Raw genomic sequence first — 27469 nt, forward strand, 5'->3', positions numbered from 1 at the left:
GTTTATTTAAGCATGTGTGATTTCTAATTTATAGCAATCAAAGTTATTTATCTCAAGTTATTTTCAGTTAAACTAGTTCCAATTGTTGGAGGAACTAGTGGAAGGTCAGTTGTGCAGTGGGACTTCAGTGGCGAGACACATGTGGATGGTGACTGCAAAGTGAGTTGTGAATTGATGAATCCAACAATAGACCTTGTTGATGATGGTGAAGCTTCCAATAAACAAGTGAATAACATGTGTGATCTAGTTGATATGATTGTAGTTGATGATGACCTCTTTGTATCAGAGTTTGAGGCGTTTAAGTTTGAGAATAGATTCAAAAGATGATATTATTGGTATCGAATGCACCTTATTTGGAGACATCATTTGTATAGTAGGGGTTGGTACCTTTCCATTGGATGTGGTTGGTGATGTGAAGACTACTCAACTTCTAGTAAAGATTCATACTGACTCTAACAAGCCTATGGATGCTTGTTTACAAAGGGAGATCCCTCTCAGATCAACTCATTGGATTCTTTATTTGTTCATGCTATTTGTTGTTCTCAAATTTCCTTCTCCAAGGGGTTGAGATTATTTTATTCATTTATTTTACTTGGACCGGTGAAAGAATAATAATGGAGCTTGTCTCCACAACTTTTCCATTTCACTAAGTTACAAATAAAAAAAGTCCAATTCTATAGTCAATAGACTAATAGCCTCTTGAGACACCTTTAGTGAGCTATGCATGGCTCTCACCTATCACCGTAGCTCAATGAAATGGCATCTAATAGCTTTAGTGGAAAAGAGTCCAATTTTATGCCCAAGGCACTAGTAGAAATGGAGTAGTTGTGAAGGCAATGATCTCCATTGGGGATTTCCATTTTTGCTACAACAGACAAGAAACATCTTGGTGTTTGAGCAAGAGATCAAAGATCTCTTCCAAAAACACAATATGATCGCTCTCCTAGTGCCATTAATTTTTGTTAACTCATTCAAATGTAGGTAATGCATAAGGATTCGTTAGTATCTATGAAATTTTCTCTCTTTCCAATAGAAAAATAGGTTCATCCTAATATTAATATATAAAATAAGGTTCATTAATATGTATGGTTCAATTTTGTTTGATGATCTTATTTCTCAAAAGGATATATATATTTTTTTGTTTTGGTATAAGATATGGTGATACCTTTAAATATGAGGTAATTTTGGGTAAAATTAGAAGTGGAACAAGAAGTTGGGGTTTGAATTTCCTTTGTAGTAGTAGGCTACATGAAATTTCTATTGAAATGTTTTTTTGTGGCCCAACATAGAATAATCTTTGAATGGAAATGTTTGTTATGGGTGGTATGTTTTTTAGCCCTTCACCTCATTAGATTCTTTGCTTGTTCATGGTATTTGTTGTTCTCAACTTTCCTTTTCCAAGAGGTTGATACTATTTGTTTTATTCATTTGTCATGGTCCAGTGAAAGAAGAAGAATGCGGCTTGTCTCCACATGTTTTCCATTTCACTAAGTTATAAATAAAAACATTCCAATTCTATAGCCAAGAGACTAATAGCCTCTTGATATACCTTTAGTGAGCTATGCATGAAGACCTTGGATGGCGATATAACTACAATCTAGGTTTTTGAGCTCAGGAGTTGGTTGTTACACACATTTAAAATCTACCCCTTTTCCCATTTGATCATTGTTTTCATACTGATGTTTTATATTCTAGATCATTTGATTAAAAATTGTAAGTCTATCTAAATGTATTCATGATTTGGCAGACATATTTTGATGTAAATAAAGCTTCTATATCTTCGGGAAAGACTTTTCCTAGAGTGGACAATGAGGCAGCGCAAAAAGTTATATGTTAACAAATGCTTTGTTCCTAGTGTTTGGCTTATTATCTTCAATTTATTGGTTATATCATTGTTTCCACTTCTTGCATCTTAAATTACTTTGTTCACATTTTATGCTCATGTTTCTTGGGCTATATTGATCTCATTTTTTTGGTTTTGCTCCAGATATCTTAGTGAATTGTTGTCACTATCTTTTAAATCAATGGTTGCAGATTCTTCACTGACATCATAAAGTGGAGGCAAATAGCTGCAACTATTTTTAGTGTCATGGTTATATTTTTCACCATTGTATAAGCACTTGAAATATCCTAAAACAACCCCATTATAGTTGGAACTAGATTCCCACAATCTAGCTATGTTAGCATGATCAACATGATCCAATGTTTCACAATGAGAATAATTTAACAACGCCATATTCGAGGATCTCATGTAGTCACTCTCATTCATGGATGATGTAGTGTAATTCCATTACTTTTTTTCTAAATTTGGATTATAACAAAAGGAGCCTTCAATTGGGTTGAAGATGTTGTATCGATGCAATGTATTTGAAACTGGGAGTCCTTGAACATGCAAACCATTGTGCCATTATAATATATATTGCAAATTATTGTTCTTACACTTTTTGTTTCTAGGGATGTTTAAAATTCTTGAATTTTTAGAATCTTACTCTCATTGTCGAGAGTTGCAGATTATTCGAACAAGAACTATGGAAAATTAATATGTACTTTGGAAGCCTCAATATTCTTTGAGATTATCTCACCCTTAACAAGCTCTTTCTTTATCCAAGAGTTCTAATAATTTTAAATATCATTATCTATTCTTCTAGGTGGATGGAATGCTATGTATGCCCACCTACACATATTTAATCCATTAAAATATATCTTAATGTCAATCCTTTAATGCACCACCAAGAACTAATAAATTGATGAAACTTAAACCAACATGTTTCTAACAATGGTATGCAGATGAATGATAAGATTTTATTCATTTGGACTAAAACTACCTCACTTGATATCAAGTCTCAAGTAGTTGATCCATTGTAATCTGTAACTCTTTCCAAAATAAACGTTGAAGACCTATCATGACAGTAAATATGAATTGATGCACAATAATGCTAAAAAAACCATAGTTTAGGTCTTTGTTAGGCATCTTGTTCTTGGGTAAGGAGGGTTTATAGCAATAGTCATTGTTGGTCCCACATTTGTTCAACCAAGGTTTGCATAAGGATGGATTTTTGGGAGTCTCTAGATTTATTAGAGCCATGGCCTTACCTTCTCCACATCAGAGGAACCCTTGACATGGGTTCACCATGCAAAGCCTTGAAAATCTATTTTACCTTCTAGACTCATTGTGCAGAGCCCCAAAAAGATATTTTCTGGGCTATTGATGTGATAATTAACTAAAGAAAATTTACCAACTACATTCAATGGTTATGTGCTTAAACCCCATGATGGGAGAATAACAGTGTTCAAAGTTGATGAGTGAAGCCCAATAAATGCCATATGGCCAGAGCTAGATCCTTCGAAGGAGAGTCTAAAAAATGACCCTATCTTCATGACTCATCGTTCTCACTCATGGCTGAGGCTGCATCCACACTTATGTTGACCAAGATATTGAAAAGGATCTATTAGCTTTTCCACAACATCAAACAAACAAAGGATGTTGAAACTTAGTAAAAGATTATGGAAGTGGAATAGAGGAAGCGTTAAAGAGTTGTCGCATGTAACATCCCTCACTAGGGATCCCTCGAAAACCCTCATGAACACTAGATATATATATATATTTTTTAAATATCATCTTTAGAGTGCACTAAAAGCACACTACCTCTAAAAAACAAATAACATCAACCATATATATAAGTAATTACAAAAATCAAAATCTTTCAACAGAGAAACAAATTCATTGAGAGTTTATTAATTGATTATAGTTCATAGTCTCTCTTTAGAGTTTGGACTTTAATCTGTGAGACATGAAGATGGGAGTATTTTCCTTATTAGTCCCTTCCTTCTACAACATGGGACTATAGTAATCGATTGTATTAGTTATCATTAGTACTTGTGCATATTAATTCAAAGTTTTTATGAACTTTACCCACTTCATAAAATAACCATTGTTCTCAACCTATCAATTTATCAATTTAACTTTGAGGACCAATAAGATAATTGATGGTCTTATTTGGCCTCTTCCCAAGGCAGACAAACCATATCATTGATATTAGTCATACAATATCTTTGTTCCATGCATTTATTTGATTCATATTTCCAAGATTTGAAACTAATGCTATCATTAGTTTATAAACATTAAATGCTAGCTTAAGTTTATAAACATTAAATGCTACCTGTAACCATGGAAACACTGACTATAACCATGGAAACACTGAAGAGGGCCATATGATTGTGTGCATGTTGGTGTGGTGTATAAGGAACGAGACACTTGTTAGTCTTCTTATTCTTCTCCTGAGAAAAATCAGAGGCTACCTTTAGATTTAGTTGCAGGCAGAGACTTCTTAGCAGGGTGGATAACCTCTCCTCCGCTTTAGCTTGACAAACCAACTTCAATTCTGAATGCTTTAGCTTGAAAACCCAAATTCAACTCCAAGGAAACTAATTTTATCTCTAACAATGGATTTGTGGTTAGCGCTTGTGCCAATGGGATCTAAGACTCATCCAAGCTACCTAACATCCACATATGAGCTTTGGTCAGTGCATCTCACATAAAACTACAAACGTTTGAGGGAAGATGACATCCAGAACCATGATCGGTAGAAATTTCATTTGGAAGTATGTGATCGTGGAGCTGAAAGGATTGGTAGAAATTTTATATGGAGGTACCGAGTATGCTGAGAAAATTTTCATATTTGGATTCTAGCAATTTCATTTGGAGGTACCGAGTATGCCAAGAAAAATGTCATATTTTGATTCTTGTAACATTATCCATTGAGTAGAGCATTTACTGGAACAAAATACCATTATAGGGTTATTCCCTTCTAGTTCAACAAGTTATATGATGTGGAACCATCCAACTAGAGCATAAAACACCTTTTTCACACTTATCAACTCTCCAATTTTATTAACCCTTCAAGGTTGTCTTCATGCAATAAAACTGTAAAACTAAACTAAACCTAATCCACTCGCATAAGGTATCATAAAAAATATGAAAATATATAAACCCACCCTATTGGGGTGTTAATCCCGATTTCATTCATTTGTTGGACTCAGGACTAGCTCACATATTGATTAGTCCACTGATACATCGAACTTATCCTCATGCAAGCGAATTGGAATAGACTGGAGGTCATGAAAATGCTGAAATAAAGGTGTATGGGGTGGTGGATTCCATGCACCAATCCTATCTCATCTTCTTCAGCAGGTCTAGTCACCCTCACCAAATGTAGCTCTAGATGTTGTTCATCATCTGTGACTCATTCACTCCAAAGCCAACTGCACTAGTTTTCCTTCCAAAATTGCTCCCTTCAACCTTACACCAGGTACAAGACCAAGCAATATAAAAAGTACAATTCTAAGTGTTAATGTTAATAGATTAAAGAAATGAGTAGTGTGATGGCTATCTGTTGATAAAAAAAATGACCTAATGACACTTTTAAGGATACCACATGGTCAAGATCTATAACTTAGATCTATATCCATTGAATGGTGGTTCCAACTAGTTCTATTGGGTCCAATTACCATTTCTCTATATCTCTGTTGGCTTATAATATCTCTATTCTCTTACCAACAGAGAGAGAGAAATCAAGATGACTCTCTTGCTAGTAGTTTGGCAAGAAATTAATCCCTTAAGCTAATTTGGTGCTCATCCAAACCACTTCTAATGATTTTCCTCCTTAAGAAGAGGACTTCAAGAAATGTGGTCTTTAAACTAAATGTAGATCTAACTCTATATTTTCTAAGACTATCTTGATTGGATGAAGGATTACTCCTCCATACAATCAAGAGAAAGAATAATAATAATTGGGATTTTAGCATGAAAAGTTTATGATGAATATCTAGTTAAAGAAATAGTTCATTTAACTAACAATGCAATTACTTATCATCCTATGTTGAAGAGATCAATTAATTATAACTGCTGAATCACTAACATTAGGAAGTAGTTCACATAATGTTAATGAAAACAACAAATAATTAACCAATAACATTAGGAATTAGTTCACATAACATTACTCATTATTAAATCAGGATAAGATAGCAGATTTTTGAGTAAATAGTTACTCATAAATCTGATCTTAATAAGTAATGGCAAGAGATAAATGATAACAGATTTCTATACTGAAGATCAGATAACTAATCTACAATATAAGAATCAATATTTACAATAGTGCACAATATAAATTCCATATACATAATTATGCTACCAGAAAGGAATGTAATTTTTTATTAAAAATAATAGTATCTTTATAAAAACTAATCAAACATCCTCTCCTTCTCAATACAAGATTTGATCCTCAACAAGCCTCCTCCAAGTCACAAACTCTGCTGATAGAAACAACAGTTACAATAGTGCAAACCTTACTCCTCTTTACACAGCTCATAATTGAAAGAGACCAAACCCCAATAACATAAATCACAGTTCTGGGAAAGAATTTCCTATTCTAATAATGCCTCTCTATTATATTCTCTACTTTATCTCGTGCCTTTTCTTTTCCCCCCTATCTCTGTTGAGAAGATTGTAGTTATATAGATCTTAAGTCGTGAAAATAAAACTAGCTCCATGTATCTCTCAACAACCGAGATAATAAAAGAAAATAAATCAAGTGGTTTTTGCTTTTGTTGAATCACACGTGAAATGTAGAATGCCTCTGTTTGATAAAGTGCCCAGTTTAGCTTGATGTTAAGTTTGATTTATTTTCTATTGATAACACTGAGCAGATTGTCTGACAATATCACACTCTTCATGGTATGAGTCCTCATTTAATATTTTGCTTTAACCTCCTCTACCTATTTTGGTTTGGATCTCGACATGTGGTTGAGTAGCTATTGATTGAATGATCTATTCGATTCGGCCCACACATTTCCCTGTAACAAAGAAATCAAACTTAGCCATTTAAAATGACGGAAAACTCAATACACATATGACTTTTAATTATGCCCCAAGACCTTTTAATTTTAATTAAGTGGCTATGACAGTGGCCAAAGGATGATGCACGTGGCAAGAGCTGAGTGATATCGGAGGTAAGCCCATTGGACCTTTTTACAATGCGCATAAACAAAAATTTTGATTCGCCGATATTGGGACGTTGTGATATGGAGCAGACACGCTATCTTATTGAATTCCTTTTAAATAATGTATTGGGTCTGGATATCGGAGGTGAGTGGATTATTGGAAGTCAGAAGTCGTAGGGGTATGATTATCGGAGATTAGAGATTAGAGGGAGATGATTATCGGAGGTTGGAAGGATTGGTTATCATAAAACCGATGGAGTGCTATATTAGAATATCAGTGGGATATGAATATCGCTTATTAGAAATCAGAGTTTTTAAAAGCTTGCTGAGTTGAAAATCTCAGATTTCCAATTCTTGGGAGTGGAAGTAATGATGTGGAAGGTGGGTCCTCTCATTGGCTATACTATAATATGGTCGGGCTTTGGGTTATACGAAGTTCAAACCACTTAATAATTTCAATTTTAATATGGTTTGGAATTTGGTCATTTGTTTTATTAAACCCCTCTATAAAATGGCCCAGACTTTGATTTTGAGGATTCTAAAAGGGATTCTTTCGATATCAAAATTATAATCACCCATAGCTTCAATATATGGTATTATTATATATGTAACTTGTTTTATGATCGAGGATTAAAGCCTAGATATGATTCTTGGTCTGAGGGGCTATGCAAGGGATAAAAATAAAAATACTATTTACAAATATAAATAAATATTTTACAAATAAAAGTAAAAGTAAAGAAACAAAACCTATAAAACAAAAAGGTAAAATACATTATATACATACCATTATGCCAAGGTAGTGAAAAATATTCAATCGACAATTAGATGCCATTTACAAACCAAATTCCCAAATGAGATCAAACGAGTTATAATAGGAAGATACTAACATATTGAACTCATTGAAGCAATCTAAACTCTCAAAATCAAATAGTAATATGACCAACCATTCAATTAAAGGGTGCCCATAATGAGAATTAAGTGAAAAATGGAGGAGTTGTGTTTTTACCACAACAATGGTGACACATTGGGAAGAACCAACTATCTCTCTTTTATATTAATGAAACTCTAAAAGAAAAGGAACAAGGTTGAATAAAATTAAAGTGCTAAAATTCAAAGTCAATGAAATCTCTGAAAAAGTCAAAGTAGAGTTTAATCATTTTGAACATCTTTTGTAGTGATCATAAGAGCAAGACCATGTTTTCACCAACCATTAATTAATCATAGCTTTAACTAAAGAACATAGGATTATGATTAAGTTTAGCGAAAGGACAAACTCTCATTGCCAGAGGTAGAGACATTGCTACCAGCAGGTGTCCATAGCCTCTGCAGGGTTACCTTTTAACCCAAGGAAATGTTTGTATCCCATCTATTGTTTGGCATCACTTGAGGAATCATATTTCATTTAGTTATTCTGAAGGCCATTGTCTTGGCTTGGTGACCATATATTGACAATGCCATAATTCACAAGCGTTAATAGTCATGAACAAGCTGTCTTGTGATGAGACCTCTTGTCTTACAATGAATTGCTGTAAGACATTATCCTGGCTTGGTGATCAGATGTGATAATGTCATAGCAATCAAAGCCCATGATCATGGTAGGCTGGCTCTTTTAGGATAACCCCTATCTTTTAGGCGTTTTTCATAGTTTTTAATTACATTATGATGATTTGTATTAATAGATGGGGAGACAAATCCTCTCCTTAAGAGATAGGATGACATGGAAGAGTTATAGAATACTTAAATTATCTTTTGATTTTTGTCACTTTAGTTGCTATTTTAGGATACAACATGTTGTAAACTAGATTTCTCTTATGTGTATTAAGGTAAGAGAACATTCAAATGATAATAAAATACAAACAAAGTCAGAGTTTCAATGTGAGTTTGAAAGATATCACTTTAATGATCTTCATATTATTCTTCCTTTTACTAATGAATTTCATTAGATAAGAGTAAGAATTCGCCAAATATTAAACCAAAGTTGGGTCAAAAAGAGCTCTCCAAAGAGGTTGGTAATATCACTAAAATCAATCTGAGGCAAAGGTAAAATTGGCACACAAGGGGATTGCAGAAGGAAGAAGAGAGATGTTGTTGACTCAAACCCAAAGTCGAGAGCCAAGAGAAACTAGAAAAAAAAATAAAAGCGAACAACCACAAAAAGAAAATCATGAGATAAACAATACTCAACTTAAACAAGTAAAAATAATGATCTTGACATGAGAATTTGTGTTTCTTGTTAAGAAGAATGCCTAACATGTTAATGTTGTCTTGCTTAATGAGTTTGTTATTCATTAAAATGAGTTTTCTAATCTAATGAGAGCTGTGATAAAAATTTACTTATAGACAATCAAAGAGGGTTTATTTACTTTTATAAGTTCATATTCCAAATAACACATAAGTTTTCATAATCATTTTTCCATAATAAATGAAAACTTTGGGAATGAGAAAAAAAATCACCCTGAATGCATTTTGACAATTTTCCACATTAAAATTTTCACAATTGCTTTATTAGTAGAGGTTGGTCTTCAAAATTATTCCAAATAAAACCTGCAAGAAGACAAACAAACATAAGGAAGAAAAACTAAAGAAGAAAAGAACAAACTGAATAAAACACACAAACATATGATAATGAAGATGTAAATGCATACCTGGAAGAATTTGATAATAAGTTACCTCATGAATCCTCATCTTATCCCATTTATTAATAAAAAATGTTCAAAATCATCTGCTTATTTAATCTACAAAACATGAACAAAAAGCAATCTAATCTATTCCTAATCCTAATCTAAAAAGAAGATGAAGACTATGTGAAATCAAACTTCCAATGTAGCCATTCAAGCATTTTATTTTTTTGCATGAATGTGCACATCAAACATTAGTAACAAAAGTATAAATCTACTTAAACCAACAGAAATAAATCTGAAAACATTATGTACAATTATTGTTAATGTATTTACAGAAAGCAACTTATTTACAATTATCTTCTCTTGAAATGTCCTTTCTAGTTGAATATCAATTGGATCATAGAAATTTGGATGGATTTCCATTAATGATTGGAAGATGTTTAAAGGAGAAGATAATAGGCCAGATTATGGAAATGGATTTTTAGATACAATGGTTTGCAAAAAATTATCAGTCTTATGTACATATGTTAAATTATTAATAATCTTTTGTGAGGGAAAACTTTCCAAATGTATCTCAAATGTGTCAATGAAATATGGATGGAAATATGATAGATTCAACGAAAGATCATTAATAGAATTAGATAGCTGGTCATATTGTAAATATACTCTCTTGTTGGCACTGCTTTGGAGAGGAAAGTAACAAGTGATAAGAAATGAACATCAATTGGAATTGGAAAAGTAATAACTCTTGATGTTCATGATTGTGATTTGAAACTTCATCTTCCCATTCAGGCAATGCATCAATTGAGTGTTCAATACTGAACTACTCAATATGCCATCATAAGATATCTAGAGATTGAAAAATGAAAACAAAAAATAAATCTGAAATCAAACAAAATAAGTGAAGGAACAATAATAAATTCAAATCACTATTTGCAATGGTAATACAATTATTGTTCCAACACAATTAGGATTGACTTAAAGTAATTTCCTCTTCACAAGGATTGGCTAGCATAATGGAAATAGAATGATTGCCAACACCAACTTGTGAATTAAAGAAAGGGCCAAGACTATGAATATGAGTGAGAATTTGATCATCATAAAAATCATAGATTGGAATGGGTTCTTGAATGCTGAAATCATGAGTATGATTAATTGTTTGCAAATGTGAACTAGTTGGAAAACTTTATGAGTTAGAATGTTCTTCATTTTCACATGTGATTTGAATTTGATCATGAGGATTCACTTAAGAAGAAGACAAGTCAAAATCCTCAATGTCGGAGTAATTATCGTAAATGACTTCACAACATTCTCTAGAATTCCCTTCAATATCATCCGATATATCAAAACAAGAAGGAATACGAAGGACATGTTCATTAATGCCAGAAGAATGATCAATGAATGATTTTCTCTCTTAATGAAAACTAATTGGCAATTCATTTATATCAGCCTCTCTGTTTTCTGAAACAACATTAAAGTAAAAAGGGGATAAATTTCTAGTAGCAAAAATATTAAGATAGAGGTGAAAATGAGAATCAAAAGTAATGAATTTAAAAATATCTCTATTTGTGAATTCTTGTGCATTTTCTTCATTGCAATTTTTAGATTCCAGATCATTTACTTGGCTAATTGTACTTTCTTGCAGAATATTGCTTGGCTGCCTTGAATTTGTCTTTTGAACAACACAATCAAATTCAAAAATTTGTACAAAAGATCACATATTATTGGAATCTTCAATTTCTATTTGTACTTGTTGATTTATAATCTGTTTTTTTGAATTTAACTCACAATGATTTTCAGATTTTGTGGAAGATGGTCCTTCAAGTTCATTACTGATTTCTTCTTGTAGTTGTTTATAAAACTCTTGCAAGCTTTGTGATAATGGTTCATCAACATGATTATCATTAAGACTGTACGAGGTTTGTACTAAATTTAGGAATTTATCATACATGGCTGAGGCCATTTCATCATGATTAATATGCACCTGTAAATTAGAGTTTTCAATAATATTATTGGAAGTTGAAGGAGAGTCATCAAAACTTGCAATTTTTACATACGGATTTGAAATGGGAGGAAGAGAATAAATATATTCAAACCAATCTATCAATTCAATTCCTGAAGGTTTATCTTCAGCTTTGAATCTCAAGCAAATTAATTGAAATCTAATAGTAAAATCTAAGAGAGATTCATTTTCAAACCTTTGTAGATCTTCAAATTCATCACATACCTGTTCATAATCATATATGTCAAATTGATAAAGGAACATTGTGATAAATTGATCCCAACTGTGAATAGAGGCAACTAGAAGAGATTAACACCAACTTATGGTTTTTCCTAGGAATGTAAGAGTAAAAATCTTGCATAGAATACCTTCATCAATATCATGATAAGTATATTTTGAAATTTTTTGAATAAATTTCAAGGCATGATCAAATGTAGAAGAATTCTTTTTACCATTAAATTTTACCTTTGAAAAGTGTCTTACTAATATTTATGGAGTATTGGCAGATGCACATCCAAAGATACAACTCCAAATTGAAAGTTTGAGAGGATCCATTGTGATTAAAATAAAAAATTAAAATACAAAAGCTCTAAAAGACAACAGGCCTTCAAGCCCTCCTTCTAGCACCAAAAATGTTGATCAACAAAAATGGCCTAATCAACATTTTAAGGATACCACCCAGTCAAGATTTGTAACTTAGATCTATATCCATTGAATGGTGGTTCCAACTGGTTCTATTGGGTCCAATTACCCTTTCTCTATATCTATGCTGGCTTATAATATCTCTATTCTCTCACCAATAGAGAGAGAAATCAAGATGACTCTCTTGCTACTAGCTTGGCAAGAAAGTAATCCCTTAAGTTGATTTGGGGCTCAACCAAACCACTTCTAATGCTTTGCCTCCTTAAGAAGAGGACTTCAAGAAATGTGGTCTTTAAACTAAATGCAAATCTAACTCTATATTTCCTAAGAATATATCGATTGGATGAAGGATTAGTCCTCCATACAACTAAGAGCAAGACTAATAATAATTGGGATTTTAGCATGAAAATCTTATGATGAATATCTGTTAGGTCCCTACAATACTAGTGATTACCCCATTATTATTGTAGTTGTATCCCTTATTAATATTGTTGTGCCCCTATTGTCCCCATATTGTTATTACTGTGCCCCATAGAATCCCTCTATTCTTATTTTTGTGGCTTTATATTATTATTGTTAGGTCGGCCGGGTTATATTGTGACTCCTTAGACTCCTATATATAGAAAGGAGGTTTTGTCATTTGAATCATCAAGGAATCATTCATTTGTGTAATGTAAAGGAGGTTGCCCCCTCGAAGAGGTTGAATTCTAAGGCGTTGATCTATCTTTTCTATCTTTTTGTGAGCTGGTTTCATAACATTTGGTATCAGAGCTTTGGATTCTAGGGTTTCGCTGCTCCAAATAGGTCATCGTGGCATTTTCGCTATAACTTTTTTTTCTGCGATGTTTCAGAAGCAAAAAAAACCCATTTGAGACAAAATCGCACTAAACCTCGGATCTGAATTTCAGAGCTTTTCACGCTATATTTGCGGAGATATGATCTGAGGAATTTGGTCTTTTTGCAGATTCCTAAATTACATTCCAAACAGGTGACCTGGGGAAAATCGTCATAACTTTCTCTCTGAGCATCGGATTGAAATTTCGTAAGAAGGTAAAGAAAGAGGATGGACTGTAGTTTCTTGTTTATATTTTTCAGAGGCAAAGGTCAAAACAGGGACACGTGGCATGTCATATAATTTCGCTTTACTGAACTAGTCTATAATCAGGTCACTGTGGGAGATTTGGTATAACTCTTCCTTGGAGAATCCAATTTGGATCAGACTGGTGGCATTGGAAAGAGGACATAGAGGGCTACTGCAGGTCACAATTTCAAAACTGGATGATCTAAAATTACAGAGATACATCAGAGGCAATATCGAGCTCCTACAAAGTGAAAAAAGGTGTAGATTTTTTTAAATTTTTGCTTAAGCTTGGTTTGAAAAATTATTTTGAAGGAATTCAAAGGGCATAGTAGAGCATTATTATCGGTAACTGATGCCCCGAGGAAAGAAAATGCAAACACCTAGTAAGCAACCTGAAAGCTCTAGCATGACTCATGAAGAAGAGGAAGAAATACTACATGATATATCAAAATTACAAGACCAAGTGCAACAAATGTCACTCTCACAAAAGCTAACAGAAGCTAAGATAAATGGTGTGGAATCTAAGATAAAGGGTGTGGAAGCTAAGATGAATGGCATGGAAGCTAAGATGGATGATTTGAAGATAAATTTGAAGACAAACATGGCAGATTTGAAGACAGACATGGCAGATTTGAAGACAAATTTGAAGACAGACATGGCAGATTTGAAGACAAATTTGAAGACAGACATGGCAGATTTGAAGACAGATTTGACAAATTTTCTACAAGAAATACTTACTAATGGTGAAAGGGTACTAAAGGAAACTCTTGATGTGAACAAAATAAATGTTAATCATGATTTCATAGACTCTAATGTTGGATCGAAGACCCAACATATTCCAAAAATTGATATGAGGAAGTTTGATGGCAAGGATCCTGCAACATGGATATTATAGATGGAGCAATTTTTGGATCTCAATAATGTGCAAAACACACAAAAGGTATGTATTGCAACTTTGTATTTGGAACCAAATCAGTTTGTATGGTATCAATGGCTTTGCTCTCGTAAACAAATTATCACTTGGGCAATTTTTACGGAAGAATTGACAACACATTATGAGGATACAAAAAAGCAACAGTTTTTTTAGCCAATTGATAAGTCTCAAATTAAAGGGTTCAATAATGGAGCACATTGAGGAGTTCCAAAAATTGAACATAAGGGTAAAAAATATTCCAGAGGAGCATAGGATTGATGTGTTCATAGGGACTTTAAAGGATAATATCCAACATGAAGTTCACCTTTAGGAACCTGATTCATTAGAGAAGGCATTCAGGTTAGCAAGAAAAATGGAAAGAAAAATTATGGCAACCAGGAAGCATACCACTCACAACTATAAATATGGAAGTGTTGTTGCCCCTAGTCTTCCACAACCTATAAGGTTGACACCACAACAATTGGAAGAAAAAAGAGCAAAAGGGCTTTGTTATAGTTGTGATAGCAAATACACTAAAGGTCATAAGTGTGATGAGAAGAAATTATTCTACATAGATTGTGAAGAGGAAGAAGAAAAGGAGCAAGAAAGGTCAAAAGAAGAGGATATACTCTAGGAATAAAGCCTAGATAAAGAAGAAATGAATCTGACCATATCTTGTAATGCATTGGCGGGAATTACCACTCCTCAAACCATCAAGATAGAAGGACAAATCAAGAAGAAAAAGGTAATAGTGTTGATTGATTCAGGAAGTACCCACAATTTTATTCATTGTAAGGTAGAAAAATAATTGAATTTCTTCCTATATCCAGCACCAGAGTGTCAAGTGATGGTTGCAAATGGAGGAACAATAAATTTCTCTGGAAATTTCCATAATATCAAGCTATCCATGGGAGAATATGTATTGACTAGCCCAATGCTTTCCATTCCAATGGGAGGTGTTGATGTTGTACTAGGAGTCCAATGGCTACAATCCTTGGGTACAATAGCTTTTAATTTTCAAGAACTTTTCATGAAATTTTCTACGGAAGGAAAGGAAGTTGAATTAAGGGGTATTACAGGGAAACCGGAAAGATAATCAGCTCTAACGGTATGACAAAGCTTCTAAAAAAGCAACAAAGAGGTGTAATTGCACAATTATGTTCACTAGATGTTTCCACATCGAAATCATCTATTTCTCTAGATCTCCAAAAAGTCTTGGACAATCATTCCAAGGTATTTGAGACTCCCAAAGGTCTCCCACCTATTCGTGATCATGATCATGCTATTCATCTGATTCCAGGAAGTGTTCCTCCAAACATCAGGTCGTACAGATATCCCTATGCCCAAAAGAGTGAAATTGAATGTATGGTTGCAGAAATGCTAGAGGCTGGTATAATTCAACCTAGTCAAAGTTCTTTCTCTACTCCAGTAGTATTGGTGCACAAGAAGGATGGATCATGGCACATGTGCCTGGATTATAGGGAGCTCAACAAGCTCACTATTAAAGATAATTTTCCCATTCCTGTGATTGATGAATTACTAGATGAATTGCATGGATCAATTTACTTCACCAAGTTGGATCTTCGTTCAGGATATCATCAAATTAGAATGAAGAATAAAGACATTTCGAAAACAACATTTAGAACTCATGAGGGTGATTATGAATTTTTGGTCATGCCTTTTGGCCTTACCAATGCACCTTCTACATTTCAAGGTTTGATGAATTCCATTTTCAAACCCTTCCTTAGAAAATTTGTGTTAGTATTTTTTGATGATATACTAATCTACAACAAGTCTTGGAAGGATCACGTTGAACATGTTGACAGGGTGCTACAACTATTGGAGGAGAAACAATTATATGCAAAAAGATCCAAATGTTTCTTTGGAGTACAAGAGGTGGAATATCTGGGTCATATTGTATCTCATGGAGTTAAGGTAGACCCTAGCAAAATTAAAGCCATTAAGGAATGGAAAATCCCCACATCCATAAAGCATCTGCGAGGATTTCTCGGGTTGACAGGGTATTATCGCAAGTTTGTTAAGAATTATGGGAGAATAGCAGCACCTCTAACAACATTATTGAAGAAAGATGCATTTTCATGGACTCCAGAAGCAACAAAGGCCTTCGAACATCTTAAAGAGGCAATGTGCCAAGCACCGGTCTTAGCTACACCGGACTTCACAAAAACCTTTATTGTGGAATGTGATGCTTCAGGAAATGGAATTGGTGCTGTTTTAATGCAAGATGAAAGACCCATTGCTTTTGAAAGTCATCCAATCAAGGGAAAGTTTTTACACAAAGCTATTTATGAGAAGGAAATGTTGGCAATACTACATGCACTTAAGAAATGGTGACCCTACCTAATGGGAAAACACTTCAAGGTACAAACGGATCATGATAGCCTTAAATACCTTTTAGAACAAATATTATCCTCAGAAGAGCAACAAAAGTGGGTCACAAAGATGTTGGGTTATGACTTTGAAATCATCTACAAAAAAGGGAAGCAAAATGTGGTGGCAGATGCACTCTCAAGAAAGGATGAGGATGTGGAAGCATTGTTGTGCGCCATATCTATTATCCAACCAATTTGGATAAACAAAGCAAGGGAGGAATGGAAGAATGATGAAGAAGTGTGGGCACTTATTCGAAAGTTACAACAAGATTCCAGTACATCTGATACATTTAGCTGGCAAAATGATTCATTATGGTACAAAGATCGCTTATACCTCTGTAAGAATTCCCAACTCAAACAAAAGATTCTTATGGAATTGCACACTTCTCCCTTAGGAGGGAACTTAGGATTTTTAAAAACTTATCACAGGGTTAAGAAGGAATTTTTTTGGGATGGCCTTAAATCGGATATTCAAAATTTTGTGGCAAAATGTTTGGTTTGCCAACAAAATAAAGTTGAAACAATTAAGACCCCGTGTCTTTTACAACCTTTATCCATTCCAAGCCAACGTTGGGAGGAGGTTTCAATGGATTTTATCATAGGTTTACCCAAGTCTGAGGGAAAGAGTGTCATCATGGTGGTAGTTGATAGACTTACCAAGTATGCACGCTTTTGTGCATTATCACATCCATTTAAAGCCAGTACAGTTTTTACTGCATTTATGGAAACAATTCAAAAGCTACATGGAAATCCAAAGATTATTTTAAGTGACAGAGACCCCATTTTCACTGGAAATTTTTGGACAGAATTATTTTATTGTCTCAGTACTCAGTCAGCTCATAGCTCATCTTATCATCCTCAATCTGATGGGCAAACTGAGATAGTAAACAAATGTTTGGAAAGATATCTTCGTTGCTTTATATCTGATAAATAGACACAATGGGTCAAATGGTTGCCTCTCGCTGAATGGTGGTATAACACTTCCTTCCATACAACAACAAAAATGACCCCATTTATGGAAATTTATGGATATCAACCACCATCCATCACATCATATTTAAAAGAAAATTCTAAGGTTCAAGCAGTGGAACATCACATCGAGCATCAACAACAAGTCCTCCAACTCTTAAAGGATAACCTCGTGTTTGTGCAGAATAGAATGAAACAACAGGCATATCAACATCACAGCGAAAGAAGTTTTGATGTAGGTGATTGGGTATTCCTATGGCTACAACCATCTAAACAAATGTCCCTCAAGCAAGCTAAGAAGGATAATAAATTATCACCAAAGTATTATGGTTCGTACAAGGTGTTGCAAAAGATTGGTATTATGGCATACAAATTGGAGCTTCTTGCAACTTCTCGAGTGCACCCAGTTTTCCATGTTTCATGTTTAAAGAAGGTTATAGGCGACAAGCTCCCAGTTCAAACAATATTGATAGAACTTGACGAGGAAGGGAAAATTATATTGGAACCGGAAGCAGTCACAGAAACAAGAACTCAATAGCTACGAAATCGATCAATTTCAGAGTATCTCATCAAGTGGAAGAACTTATCCGCTGAAGATTCCACATGGGAGGATGAGAATTTTATACAGAAGCATCTAGAACTACTTAAGCGTTGAGTACAACACTTTTTTGAAGGAGAGGGGCATGTTAGGTCCCTACAATACTAGTGATTACCCCATTACTATTGTAGTTGTATCCCTTATTAATATTGTTGTGCCCCTATTGTCCCCATATTGTTATTACTGTGCCCCATAGAATCCCCCTATTGTTATTTTTGTGGCTTTATATTATTATTGTTAGGTCGGTTGGGTTATATTGTGACTCCTTAGACTCCTATATATAGAAAGGAGGTTTTGTCATTTGAATCATCAAGGAATCATTCATTTGTGTAATGTAAAGGAGGTTGCACCCTCGAAGAGGCTGAATTCTAAGGCGTTGATCTATCTTTTCTATCTTTTTGTGAGCTGGTTTCATAACAATATCTAGTTAAAGAAATAGTTCATTTAATTGACATTGTAATTACTTATCATGCTATGTTTAAGAGATAAATTAATCATAACTGCTGAATCACTAACATTAGGAAGTAGTTCACATAATGTTAATGAAAACAACAAATAATGAACCAATAACATTAGGAATTAGTTCACATAATGTTACTGGTTATTAAATCAGGATAAGATAACATATTTTTTAGTAAATAGTTACTCAAAATATGATCTTAATAAGTAATAAATGATAACAATTTTTTGTATTGAAGATTAGATAACTAATCTACAATATAAGAATCAATATTGATAGTAGTGCACAATATAAATTCCATAGAAATAATTATGTTACCAAAAAGGAAAGCAATTTGCTATTAAATATAATAGTATCTCTATACAAAATAATCAAACCTCCTCTCCTACTCAATACAAGATTTGATCCTCAACAAGACTCCAAGTCGCAAACTTTGCTAATAGAAACAATAGTTACAATAGTGCAAACCTTGCTCCTCTTTACACAACTCATAATTGAAAGAGACCAAACCCCAATCACATAAATCACAGATTTGTGAAAGAATTTCCTATTCTAATAATGCCTCTCTATTATATTCTCTGCTCTATCTCGTGCCTTTTCCTTTTCCCCTTGTCTCTGTCGAGGAGATTGTATTTATACAGAGCTTAAGGTGAAATTGTGAAAATAACAGTAGCTCCATGTATCTCTCAACAACTGAGATAATAAAAGCAATTAAATCAGGTGGTTTTTTCTTCTATTGAATTGCAAGCCAAATGTAGATCGCCTCTGTTTGATAAATTCGTTAGTTTAGCTTGCTGTTGAGTTCGATTTATTTTCTGTTGATAACCACTAAGCAAATTGTCTGACAAGATCATGCTCTTCATGGTATTAGTCCTTGTTTAAGATTTTGTTTTAACCTCCTCTGTCTATTTTGGTTTGGATCTCAACACGTGGTTGAGTAGATGTTGATCGAATGATCTATTCGATTCGGCCCAGGTGTTTCCCTGTAACAGAGAAATCAAAATTATCCATTTAAAATGACGGAAAACTCAATACACATATGACTTTTAATTATGCCCCAAGACCTTTTAATTTTAATTCAGTGGCTATAACAGTGGCCGGAGGATGATACACGTGGAAAGAGCTGAGTGGTATCGAAGGTAATCCCATCAGAAATTTTTACAATGTGTAGAAACAAAAACATCGATTCACCGATATTTGGAGGCTGTGATATGGAGTGGACACAATATCTTATTGAACTCCTTTTAAATAGTGTATTGGGTCCAGATATAAGAGGTGAGTGGATTATCAGAAGTCGAAAGTCGTAGGGTATGATTATCAAAGATCGGAGATTGGAGGGAGATGATTATCAGAGGTTGGAAGGATTGGTTATCGGAAAATCGTTGGAGTGCCATATCAAAATATTGACGAGATATGAATATTTTTTATCGGAGATCAGAGTTTTAAAAAGCTTGTTGAGTTGAAAATATTTGATCACCGATCCTCGGGAGTGAAAGTAATGATGTGGCAAGTGGGTCCTCCCATCGACTATATTATAATATGGTCGGGCTTTGGGTTATACGAAGTTCAAACCACTTAATAATTTCAATTTTAATATGGTTCGAACTTTGGTCATTTGTTTTATTAAACCCCTCTATAAAATGGCTCAGACTTTGATTTCGAGGATTCTCAAAGGGATTCTTCCGATATCAAAATCCTGATCACCCATAGCTCTGATATATGGTATTAATATATATGCCACTTGTTTTATGATTTAGGCTTAAAGCCTAGGTATGATTCTTGGTCTCGGGGGCTATGTAAGGGATAAAAATAAAAAACTATTTACAAATATAAATAAATATTTTACAAATAAAAGTAAAAATAAAGAAATAAAACCTATAAAAAAAGGTAAAATACATTATATAGATATCATTAGGCAAATGTAGTGAAAAATATTCAATAAAAAATTAGACACCATTTACAAACCAAATGTCCAAATGAGATCAAACAAGTTATAATAAGAACATAAGAACAAATTGAACTCATTGAAGCAATCTAAACTCTCAAAAGTGAATAATAATATGACCAACCATTCAATTAAATGGTCCCCATAATGAGAATTAAGTGAAAACTGCGGTGGGGGGGGGGGGGGGGGGGGTTTGTGTTTTTACCACAAAACTATCTTAGCATGTATTTATATGTGCAACTGCATAGATAAAGTCAATTGGGTGAGAATTTGTATCATATTGTATTATAATTTAGACTGCAAGAAGATCTTTATCAAATTCACTTACAACTAGTGGTATATGTGTGGCATGCATATATTAGGGTTTTCTGAATATCTAAATTAGTGAAGTAGGTTTCTTTACAATTCTCATTTAGTGCATAGATCTACCTAATGGTTCAGTTGATGTATTTGGATAGGACCCAAATCTAGAGAAGTTGCTAAGGTTAGAAGTAAAAATTTCCTTGTGATAGCCTTCTGAGCTAAATGGGAAGCAAGTGGCACGAAGCACTCAAACTTGTTAACAATTTTTTGAAAAGTACTGAATTGTTAGTTTGGGGCAAATGACCATCATTGCAAGCGTGAGATTTGATTGATGCTCCAATGACTTTGTATTGATAGGAAATATGCAGTGTCATTTATATTCAATACAAGGAAGGCATTTTGTTTGCAACAAAGATAGCAAGAATATTAATTTTCAGTCCATTTTTTATCTTAGCATCATACAAACAAGATGTTGTAAAGGATTTCTATAAAATGTAGGTCACCAACAATCTGTTTCCAGTAAGTGCCTTATCTCTTCCTCATATTACAGATTGAATAAAAGTCCTAGAAATCATTTGTGCTTTGCTTTGTTTCCTTTAAAGAAAATATGGGATTGTGCTCAAATATGGCCTAAGCTCACAACTTAAACATGAGGTTACAAAGCCTAGATATGCTGCAAAACTTTTACAGATAAGAAATCCTACCAAAAAGGACATAGATTCATTGTACGAAAAATATGTTAAACCTTAGGTTTCTTGAATCATTTAATATCCATGTAATCTGTGAATTGGCTATATTCCGATGATAAGTCGATAATCAAGTAGACGCTGCAAGCTCATGGAATTGTTGTATATTACAACTTGTTTGGCAACTGCTTCTTGTAAAGGAATTTATTATTTCTCCTTTATGACATGTTAGGTTGGTTGTTGTAGATTGATTTTTAATTTCTATTTTTTAAGGACACTTTCAACTTTCAATTTCTGTATGTATCTGACAACTTGATATTAGGAAAATAACTTGGGGCAACTATAATATAAAATAAGCTTTATTGGCATTTCTCTAGTTCTTATGTTTACTTGCACTATTTTATGTTACGTTTTCAAATTTGTTCTTATTAACTCAATTTCTGCAATAGTTCAAAGAGTTATACCAGCATGCTTAATAGTTGACTTATGACACCATAATTCACACCCTAAAATTATCTCTAATTCTTGTTTGTCCCTTGAGCTTACATATGGGCCCTCTGATCAGTAATAACAGAGCACTAAGATTTGTGGGGCTTTCTCCTATTCTAAAAAATTACTTTCTAAAAATGAACTGTAGGCCTAATATTTTGTTGTTATGAATTGGTCATAATATTGTTGCAATTGCCTTCATTTATGATAGGAAAATAAAGAAAAAATGAAAGGATGTTTGATGCATTTTCCATATACCACTATGAGAAAATAATTTTATCTATTTTTTATTTAAAAATGATGAATGACATTTGGAATGTCAGACATGTTTAGAAGGTACTGCAACTGGGTGGTTTGGTGGTCTTTAAGGACTTTCTCTGCTAATCTACAAGTTGAATATATGATTGATGAAAACTAAGCCCTTAAGCACTTTTACTAGGTTTGGAAGAGTTTGACTCTTTGAAGAGCAGTATGAATCGATGACCTTCTTTTCTGTAAGATGGTCTTAAGCCTTCACTAGTTGGATTTTAACAAGGACAATTTAACTGGTTATGATACATTGTGAATGAGGCTTGGTGTTTAGTGAATAATTTAGTGGTTGATGAATGTTTCTTTCTTTCTACTAAAATATCTTGGAGACTTAAGTAGTTGTAGCTACTTTTGTCCTCTATTGTATCTGAAATTATTTGAATATACAAAATGCAAGGTCTTTTATGTCTCTGGTTACTAAATCTTAGGAATTTATTACTTGTGGATTTTAATTTGTATGATGATGCAATGGTATTCAATATTTTGTGTTGGACATGCTTGGTAATGGTAAAATTTTCATTAACACATTATAATCATCGAGCTTATTGAGTGTCTCAGGTCATACTGACAATTTCCAGATGAAACTTTTCCTCTGAGTTGATGTCAATGACTTTTCCTGCAACAACTTGGGAGAACTCTGCAACAAAGACTTTTCTTCCAGAGAATTTTCCTTTGAGTTGATCTCAATGAATTTTCCTGCAACAACTTGGGAGAAACATGGTGATACATGAAGAAAGGTTGGCATAATTCTGGGCCGTTGTGACCAGCAATAAGAACTTCAACCATGGTCTCATAACTGTTGAATTTGGAATAGACCAACATATCTGAACATCATATGTCTGCTATATCAAACTCAAGAAAGTTCCTGCTTAAACCATAATGGATTGAAGCTTGAAAGCTAAATATTTGGCTTTATTACACAATTTCTAAGCCACAAGTGAATAACTTGAGCCTCAACTTTGAAAATAAGAGAAAAATAATTTTGTCTTGTAGCAATAGAATTTCCACCCACATTTAACATTATTTGCACTTATAATGGATTCCTAGTCACATGCTTTATCTAATGAAACTGTGCTTGTTGTAACACCATTTCTTCTATGTTAATGTGTTAGTTAAGGAAAAATACGTATGATTCATCAACGCACTGACATCTGAAAACAAACCAAAAGCAAACCAAAAAGGAAATCCCCTACAAAGAACGTTGAGACTTACCTTTCGCAACACTATGTGCAATACTTACTTTGGTAAGCCAGTGGAGTACCCTCCCATATTGTGCATCTAGAAACTGAAATAGATTGTCGTTGAGTGCAAAATCATACATAAGAAAGCACTTGCCTCTACCTTTGGAACAACAAAAACCTTTTAACCTCACCACATTTTCATGCCGAAGTAACGAAAGAGTCCTGAGACCCTCTTCGAATTCTAATTCCTTCGTCTTGAAACTCATATTACTGATGCTTGTAATGACCACAAAAGACCCGTCTCTCAGTAACCCCTTGTAAGCAACACAATAGTTGTTTTTCCCCTACAAATTATTTTTAGAGAAATACTGTGTTGTAGATTCAATTTCCTCAAGGTTAAATCTAAAGCTATAGAAGCGTTCACAACCTATTCCTTCATCTTCCAAAGGATTCCAACCATTTGAGTACTTTAGACTAATCCATGAAGTGATAGATTTCCTTCCAAAATCCTTTGGTTTATCGATACTTATTCTACTGTATGTTATCTCGTAAGCACTGCTAATCTTCTGTTTTCTTCTTCGAAAAAAATGAGAATGTGAAAAAGATTGTCATGATTCTTCTACATACCAAAGAAATCACACCCACAACAATGGAAATGCTTGGGGTTTTAAAGGTTTTGGAGAAATTTTGGCAACTTCTTGAGAAATCTGCAGATTCTAAGTGGGTCTCTATATTCCAATTGTCTTGCTACAGTAGATATGTTATGTCAACAATTTGCCCTGCTTTAATATTTTTATTTTTAAGAGCTGAGTTAGGTATTGCAGTGTGCACGGTTCATCAAAAGTATGCTACCTATTGGATCATGCTTGTTTTGTTGACCAAGTGAGTGCTTCCTGATTCATCGATCTCTTATGGATTCGATTCCCCATCCACCAACCCCTGCAGAAATTGATAGCCTTTACTCTTGTAATCATGCCCTTCGGCAGGGACAAGTTGCTCTGTAACCCACCTTATTTTAATAATTTTTCCTTTTTTGAGCATAAAGTTATAATCATGTACTTTTCTTTCTGTTGGACACCTAATCCTAAGTGGGTTAGTGTGGAAGTTGAATGGACAAAGCAGTCCAAGAGACCTTGGGATCTGAATCCCAAGAGTCACATATGTGTACTATAAATGTATATCTATTGTTAATAAAAATGTACTGAATGATTTATCTTTCACATTGTTTGCTGTCCATGTGTGTTTAACATGGTATCAGAGCCATGATGTGTGGCCTGTGTAGTTTTGTGCAACTGGTTTGAGCACTGGCCTTTGTCATTCTGACTTGAGCACAGGTCCCAGGTTCCAAAATAGTGTAACTCCTGCTGAGCGCTGCATCATTCTGAGCGATTCCCTGAGCGATTCTCTGAGCATATAGCGCTGCCACTGCTGTAGACTGCGCCCTCTGTCCTGAGCGCCTCTGGAGACAGCGCCCTCAGATCAGAAGTAATTGATGTGCGTTTCTGTCCCTCTCTGCGCATGAATGTTTGAATTATCAATGCGTTGAAACTCAGTATACTATTGCCATTCCCATCTACAAATGTCTCTGTCGTTGAGATATACCAGAAACGCTTTCTAAAGGGCTGTGATTTTGTTTACCACGGTGAGCAAGCCACAGTGAATTCCCGAAACTAGAAATGTGATTTGGGAAAAGATATGAATCACTCTGCGGAATCGTATCGCAGCTTCTCCTCGTGCGTTTTCTTGGTTTCGAGGAGGGAACCCGAGGGAGGCGAGTGTAGAATTTATTCATTGATTATCAATTATTCTCCCTGTAACGACAGGGAAAGGTAACGTCGTCTGCTCATCAGTAGCCCTCTTTCGTTCAGAAATAGTAACGGTCTCGTCACCCTCAAATATTTTCACCTCAATCCTCCCCTCCACATTCACATTTAGTTTGGCCATCGCTGCTTCCAGCCATGGCATGCCGAGCAACAGAGAGTAGGAAATCTTGGGATCCGGCATTCTGAGAACATGGAATGTGGTCAAGATTCGAACCCGGTCAACATCAACTGGAACGCCCTCTATCACGCCTTCCGGGATATAGTCTACACCGCCATGATTAACAGAGTGAGTGCTCGGCCTGGTGAGTTTGAAACCCAGAGTGGGATGCGTGGAAGAAAGAGAGTCTAGAATTACTGTGCGAAGAAACGAGAACGGGGAGGCAAGTTCCATCGGCAGACTGGACATATATTTCTAATCTGAAGCCATTGGATTAGACACTTGTCATGGTGGACGTGCCCGCATCTCAGCCTGATAATCTCGTCTCCACCTTGAAATCCATCTGCGCAAGGGGTTTTCTGAAAAGAAGCCAGGGCTCTAGCGGGGCAATCTCAGTTATACTCGCTGAGTTTCGGCAATCATAGGAATTCATTGTTATCATGTTATGATCAAATAGCGTAAGAACACTCTAGAATCATTGCGAATTCTCAAAGTTCAGGTATTGTTAATGGAAGAAAGGGTTTTACTTGTGAAAGCATGGCTACACGGTAGAGAGTTTATCCAACATAAGTTCTGACATCGCTCTCTCATACAACTTTGGGTTTTCTTTTCCTTCTTTGTGGTATTTGCTGAATAATCAAGGTAATGGGTGTCCGCTTATCGACAGGATTGAAAGAAAAAAAATGAACTTCTGTAATGTTTTCTCGTGTCTCTCTAGGATCACCGAGCATGTTTGTAATCGCAGCATCAATAGCATCTTGATTCTCTAGTCTGGATGCTCTAGCTGCAAGCAGGACTACTGTATCTCTGTCCATATCCTTGTGGAATACCTCAATAAGATTCCTGTCTACAGTGAGACGATTTAGAGTAAGAGTGCCGGTTTTATCACTGCAAAGAACATCCATTCCAGCCATTTCTTCAATTGCAGTCATTCGCTTTGTAATTGCACCCTGCTGGGAGAGAAGACTGATACGCAGAAGGGAGATGTCTGGAGCAGAGTACAACCAAGCTGAGTATTCATTTCCAGAATTGCATGGACCAAACACGCAGTTGAATAAGTGGTTCGACTTAGTGCAGTGAAACGTGAGCGGTGTAGCTGCCGAAAATTTGTAAGTTGAAATGAAACTGTAGGAGTTCAAACTCAGCGGAGGACCAGGTATTTTAAATTCGCTCAGGGAATAATTTCATTATCTTCCAAAATTGCTTTGGGAAGCCGACCGATATATATATATATATATATATATATATACATGTGCATTGAGCTTGGATTCATATTGTAAGTGTGTTTAGTAAAACAGAAATCCTGTAATACCTCCTGGCATTTGATATGGGTTTTCTCCTATCCCATGATGAACAGCTCTAATTAACAGCAGACTTTGGACTAGAGAAGTCATCACTTTATCTATACACATTTAACCTCACTGTTTCTATACTATATACATGCAGAAGAGGGTGTTTATTATAAGGTAATATTTACAAAATGCAAAATACAGATAGAAGGTTACAGTTTTGAGCATTCAACAAACAAAAAGAGGTTATAGTTATCGCAGTTATAGTCCATTTGGTGTGCAAACTTGCAAATTCTCATTTAATCAACCAGTTTTGTGTAAATTATCAGTTGGAGAAAATGGCTAGATTTGATGATGTATTAGAGTTACTGAATACACTAATGCACTCCACTATTGGTGGGATGGTAAATGTCAGCAAAGACACCCTTTTTGACATTCAGACCTGCCTGCATGATGCACAAGAAAAGATTGATTTTTTGCAACTAGAATCTCAATTCCAGCAAGATGAGCTTCAACAGATTTGTCATTCCAAATTGTTTTCTGCTCAAAACAATATGTTGTTCAAGGTTAAACTAGCAAGTGGTGAAATTAGTAAGATTGAGGTTGAAT

The 27469-nt window shown here is 34.6% G+C and overlaps 1 pseudogene; it reads right to left on the reverse strand.

Annotated features, from left to right (window-relative positions):
* Positions 1-1939: 1939 nt before the first annotated feature.
* On the reverse strand, positions 1940-25383 carry LOC149203325 (uncharacterized; annotated as a pseudogene).
* Between the last annotated feature and the right edge of the window lie 2086 nt (positions 25384-27469).

The sequence above is a fragment of the Pinus tabuliformis genome, chromosome 2_1 (assembly GCF_031772625.1).
Source record: "Pinus tabuliformis cultivar Carrire ecotype Pingquan chromosome 2_1, CPIR1, whole genome shotgun sequence".
In the NCBI taxonomy this organism is placed as follows: Eukaryota; Viridiplantae; Streptophyta; class Pinopsida; order Pinales; family Pinaceae; genus Pinus; species Pinus tabuliformis.